The sequence below is a fragment of the Nannospalax galili genome, unplaced genomic scaffold (genome assembly GCF_000622305.1).
Source record: "Nannospalax galili isolate Female #2095 unplaced genomic scaffold, S.galili_v1.0 scaffold298, whole genome shotgun sequence".
NCBI classification, from domain to species: Eukaryota; Metazoa; Chordata; class Mammalia; order Rodentia; family Spalacidae; genus Nannospalax; species Nannospalax galili.
In genome coordinates this window covers 6,724,704-6,730,299 of record NW_008344488.1, presented here as the reverse complement: position 1 = coordinate 6,730,299, position 5,596 = coordinate 6,724,704, and the positions used below count along the sequence as shown (strand labels likewise).

Sequence of the window (5,596 nt, the reverse complement as noted above, 5' to 3'; positions counted from 1 at the left end):
TATCAAACTTCTTCCTCCAGAAGCCCAAGGATCATTGGAAGTAGGGATAGAAAGAGTATAAGAGTCAGTGGTTACGGATGATCACAAGGAAACAGATTTTTAGACAGCTTTTATGACACTCATATGAACTTACAGCAATGGCGACAACACGCACAAGTCGCACCTAAGCTCAACCCAGATAAAATCCAAGCATAAACATGGGAAAGTCGATAAGAAACAGAAATTCTACTTGAGGAAATATGGGCAAACAATGGCTTCTAGGAAGGGGAGAGTCTTTCTCGTTTAAGGGTGAGACTTGAAATGTTGGATGGGATCCAGTGGATGAACCCACATTGAATGACAGCTGTGGACTCAAATTTGACTCTATAGGCCTTTATATATATATTAAATGTTATATAATTATATATTTTATATTGCATATTACTATACATGAAATTGTATAGTAAGAGGCATGAAAATAGAGGAGGAGAATCTAAATATGATCAAAATATAGTATATGAAATCACAAAATTCAATATAAGTGTAAAAGTGTAAAAATAAATTAGAAAAATTCTATTTCATAGAGGACAGGAAGTATGGAGTAGGAAGGTCAGAATGGATCTGAGAGGAAATAAAGGAGGGTTTCTGAATATGGTCAAAATATATTATATGAAATCCTCAAAGGAATAATAAAAATATTGCAAAAATATTTAATCTTACCACAATAAGAAAGGTTAAGATCAAAGAAATAACTGCCAACAAAGGATGGTGGGAAAGAGAAACCCTTATTCACTCATGTAGGGGAGCAAACTTGTGCAACCACTGTGTAATGCAGTGTAGCAACTGAGATAACCTACTCAGCCATATTCATTGCAGCTCCTTTCACAATAACTAGGAAATGGAAATAGCGTGAATGTCCTTCAAATGAGTAATGGATTAGGAAAATGTGGGACGTATACATGATGAATTCTATTCAGCTGTAAAGGAAAATGAAATATTAAACTTCATAGTAAGTGGTTTCAATTGTTATTTGAATTAATTCAAATCTAGACTAGATATAGGACAACAGTGAGAAATTATGTTTAATGTTGACTTTGTGAAATAATTGCATTATAATTGTATAATAAATTGTGAGTTGTAAGATTAATATCAAATATCTTAGAGTCGGAAGATATACATCTGATAATTGCAGTAAAATATTCCAGAAAATGTCCTCAAAGAATTAGATAAAATAAGAAACAAAAATATTGATGATTTCAAAGTTGAGTGTCTGTTTTCAGGGTATTTTAAAGTTGTATGTTTACAAATTTCCACCACAGGGAGCTTAAATTTTTTTAAAAAAAGAACGTTCAGGGATAATTGCCAAAAATATTGTATGGCCATGAGGAAACAGAGTCTTCCAGAGAGCTTACCAGTTACTCATATGAACTCACTGCGATGGTGACAGCATCCACAAATTTCATGAAAGCTCAAAGCAGGCAAAATCCAAGCATAGATGTTGAGGAAGTTGGTAAGACATTCCAACCCAGCTTAATGAACTTTTGGCAACTGATGACTGCTGGAACGGGAGACACAGCCTGTTCGAGGAATGGGACTCTTTGTAGGTTGACCAGGCTCCAGTAGATGAACCTCTGCTCAGAGACATGTGGACACGCAAATCAGACTCTATAGGTCATATTATATATATAATGGAGTACACTGAATTAAGCAGGGGACACTGGCAGAAGGTGTGAATGGAGGGGAGGACTCTAAATGCCACCACATTTTATTGCATGAAAATTGCAGAAATAAAACAATCAATAAAAAATTTTAAAAGTTGGGGAATGGAGAGCTGTCTCAACTGTTAAGAGTGCTAGCTGCTCTTACAGATGATACAGGTTTAATTCCCAGCACCCACATGGTTCTTAACAGCCATTTGTAATTCAAGTTCTAGTGGATCTGATGCCCTCTTCTGGCTCCATGGGTACTGCATGACAAGGTGCCCTTACATACATGCAGGTAAAACACTCATACACATAAAATACAAAATAGTAAATAAAATACTTTAATTAAAAATTAAATCAAACTGAATTTTTAAAAGTGAATGAAAAAACCTCTCCCATAAAGATCAAATAGTATAAGCAGTGAAATTCAAGTGCAAATGTCAGCTCTAGGGAAACACCTAAATTATGCAAATAGAAAGCAGGCAGCTGACAATGTACATAGCAGGATGTGTTCCAAGTCCAAGCATTAACAGACAGATGACTCAAAATTTAAGCATAATTTTAAACACATGCTCAATGTAAGACTAACCAAAAAATCAAAGAAATATAAAAGTAATCAAATAACATAAACATGGCAGAGATTTGGAAAATAAGATTAATGATTTATGCTCCCTTATATCTTTAACAAAATGTTCTCAATAGTTCCTTCTGGAAAAGTCTGGGCATCTTTACAGTTTTGTAACCCACATAGAATAATTAGGATTGTAGTTTCTATAGTAAATTTTAATTTACTTGCATTTTCCTTCAAAGTTATTATCTACAGAATTAGTGACAGTTCTTGCTCAAGAAGACAAATGAATACATCCAAAACAAAGAAGACATTGAAAAGCTGGATGGTATTTAAATTAATGTCCAAATCAATATTTTTGAAATTCAAAGATTTTTATTTTCAGCATCTTAACTCTGAGAAGAAATAATCACTAGTCATACTCAAATAATTGTTTTTCATCCTTACTTTTTATGAAAAATATGAAGTGTAGTATTTATAGTTATGTGAGGACTGATGTTTACCCTATGCTGAGAAGTAGGACATGGGGCACAATGATTATAAGAAGGATGCCTGATGAGTTAGCACCAAAGCTCTCATTAGATGAGTTAGAACTTGAAGAAAAAGTAAGTAAGGTAAGGACTCACTGAGAAGAGCTGTGATTTGCATTTTTCTTCTCTGACATGTTTTTTTTTTTTTTTTTTTTTTTTTTTTTTACCTCTCAAACTCCTTATGCAAGCAATCTTTTGTGTTTGTTTAGGGTGCCTGGAACAGAAGCATGACTGTATCTATGAAAATGGCAGCACATGAGGCTCAAAGAAAATCAGGGTTGCATTCAAAGGTACACATTATGAGTAAAAAATGTTGTTGAAGGACTATCATGACATGAAATGATCAGCTTACCATCTTTCACCAACCCCAACCCATGTATTTAAAACTGAATAAAATTGGTCCAATGACTGCAGGTTAACCCAGCCTGATGCAACAACTGCCAGGTCCACAAAGGTGTTGTTCACATGAAGCATAGGCACAAGCCATCTATAGCCCAGGAAGACCAATTCCTGTATGAAGACATATCACCATCAACCTGAACAGGAACACAGCCTTTCCGTTCTGCCAGAACAAAACGGAATGATCATAGAAACTTTGAAGTCCATTTGGCAGGAAAGAAGAGATTCTGAATTTTAAGTGGGTTGCCTCAAAAAAAGAAAGAAAAACATGTTATCTGTAAAACTAAAGAACTAAATTGATATATATTCAATCACATGTTTTACAATATTTAAACATAAATTTGTATATCTATACATTCATAAAAAGCATTTTGGACTGAGGTTGCTATGAAAGTTTGTTCAATTAGCTGAGCATTGTGGTGCATGCCTTTAATCTCGTCCCTCTGGAGGTAGAGGCAGGCAGATCTCTATGAGTTCAAGGTCAGTCCAGTCTACATAGTGCAGCCAAAGCTACAGGGAGACCCTATATCATTAAAAAAAAAGTTGATTCAGGTAAAATGTAGGAATCAATGAATCTTTAATGCATTTCTTCATTTTGTTTTAATGCTTTAATGATTGTGGATATTTTATAATATCCCAAATTAAGAGAACTATAATTGTTGTAAACATGTTTGAAAATAAATAAGTATATAAATACATTTTGTAAATACTGCTAAATCTATAATCAGATAGAGCTTAACTCTATTATTTTACATAATATACAAAGGTACCTACCAATTTTAGGTAATTCATCTTTTTTGTTGTTTTATTTTTATTTAACCTGTATAAATGTTTTGCCTGCATGAATGTAAGTTTACCACCTGCTTGCAATACTCATGGAGGTCAGAAGTGGTAGTCAGATTCCCTGCAACTGGAGTTCTGGGCACTGGAGTACTGTACACTTGCTGAGAACTGAACCCAGGTCCTACGCTGGAGCTGTCAGTGCTCTTAACCACTAAACCATTTCCCCAGCACTAATTTTGGCCCTTTGTGAGTAATAAAATTAGGTTACAGTATGGTATGTTCATGTATGAAATAAGCGTGAATCCAGCAACACATGCTTTCTTTTACTTATGAACTACTTTGTATGCTGCCATCTTTATTGTAATATTAAAAACATGGAGATGCAGGGACCGTAGAAATGGCTGAGCAGTGAAGAGTGCTTGGTTCTCTGGAAGAGGACCCAAGTCCCATTCCTTTCACCCTTTTGTTGGTTAATAATCATCTGTAATCCAGTTGCATGGGAATGGATGCCCTCTTCCGGCCTCTGTGGGAATTGTACACAGGTGGTGCACTTAATGACCTGCATAGCCCAGATTACATTAAACTCCAGAAATGGAGGATTATCTCCTCACAGAAACCACATACTGTAGGCTTAGAATAGTTACATTGAAATTAAATAACGTTTTAGAGACTGCTTACATTATTTTAACTTTTCTCTGATTTGATTAAAAACTAATTTTATTTTAATAGAATTGAGTGTACAATGTGAAAATGATGTTTATCTTTTAATAAATAATAAAATTTTGTTACTGATCTGAATTATGTATTAGCCAGTAAACATTTTGTTTCATGACTAAGCCAAGGGAAATCAAGTAGTTAAGATTTAGTTGCTGTCTTTTCAGTGTTCTATTTACTTGAGTCTTAAGAGGAAATGTCTGTATTAAGAAGCAGCTAGAAGCCCTGGACATACAGGGAAGGTCTTTTCTCCTTTTTGCAACTTTTGTGTCTGCTTTAAATCGATCATTTGTTTCCTGGGCTAATCCCCAAGCGGGGGTCGTGTCCTCTGGACTTGAAGAATTTTCTTACATAATCCCCGTCTTGTCACCTCAAGCTAGTATTTTCCTTTTGCTTGTTTTTAGGAAAAATACAAAATAAGGAAGAAACAAGGAGGGGGAAAAAGATGATCATCTCACTACTTGTTCAGTTGTCTCCATTTTTATCTCAGACTATGAACGGACATCAGAATGCCCTTATGATATTTTCCACAAAAGGCTCAGTGTTCATGTTTCCACTTGGAGAACCCAAAATAGCACAGAGTAAGCAGTGACATACTGACAGTGCTGTGGTACTAAAAGCACAGCATCTAACTCAGAGCTCCGGGCCACATGGAAAGTTTGCTAAGAAGCCTGTGGAGCAGGCTTTTCTGCTCTCCTTCTGAGTCTGTTACGAAGCTGCAATTTCCATTTCTACAGATGTCCTGAAATTTAAATCAGCACAGGTAAGAAATCAGGCATAGAAATCGCCTCTATTTTTATAGATAAGTCAACGAACAGTCGAAAACTGTGACTCGTGACAATTTTTCAAGGACAAATATAAAAATAATTGAAACCAGGAAATGTGTATCGACCTTTTCCTAAAACATTTACAAGAACAAA

The 5,596-nt window shown here is 35.1% G+C and overlaps 1 protein-coding gene across 1 annotated transcript in view; it reads left to right on the top strand.

The window, feature by feature from the left end:
• The first annotated feature begins 5,311 nt into the window (after positions 1-5,311).
• Cdh19 (cadherin 19) overlaps positions 5,312-5,596 on the top strand; it is a 106,287-nt gene continuing 106,002 nt past the window's right edge. Inside the window, exon 1 of the mRNA XM_008840673.2 lies at positions 5,312-5,439. The gene's annotated coding sequence lies outside the window, so the exon portion shown is untranslated. The remainder of the gene's footprint in view (positions 5,440-5,596) is intronic.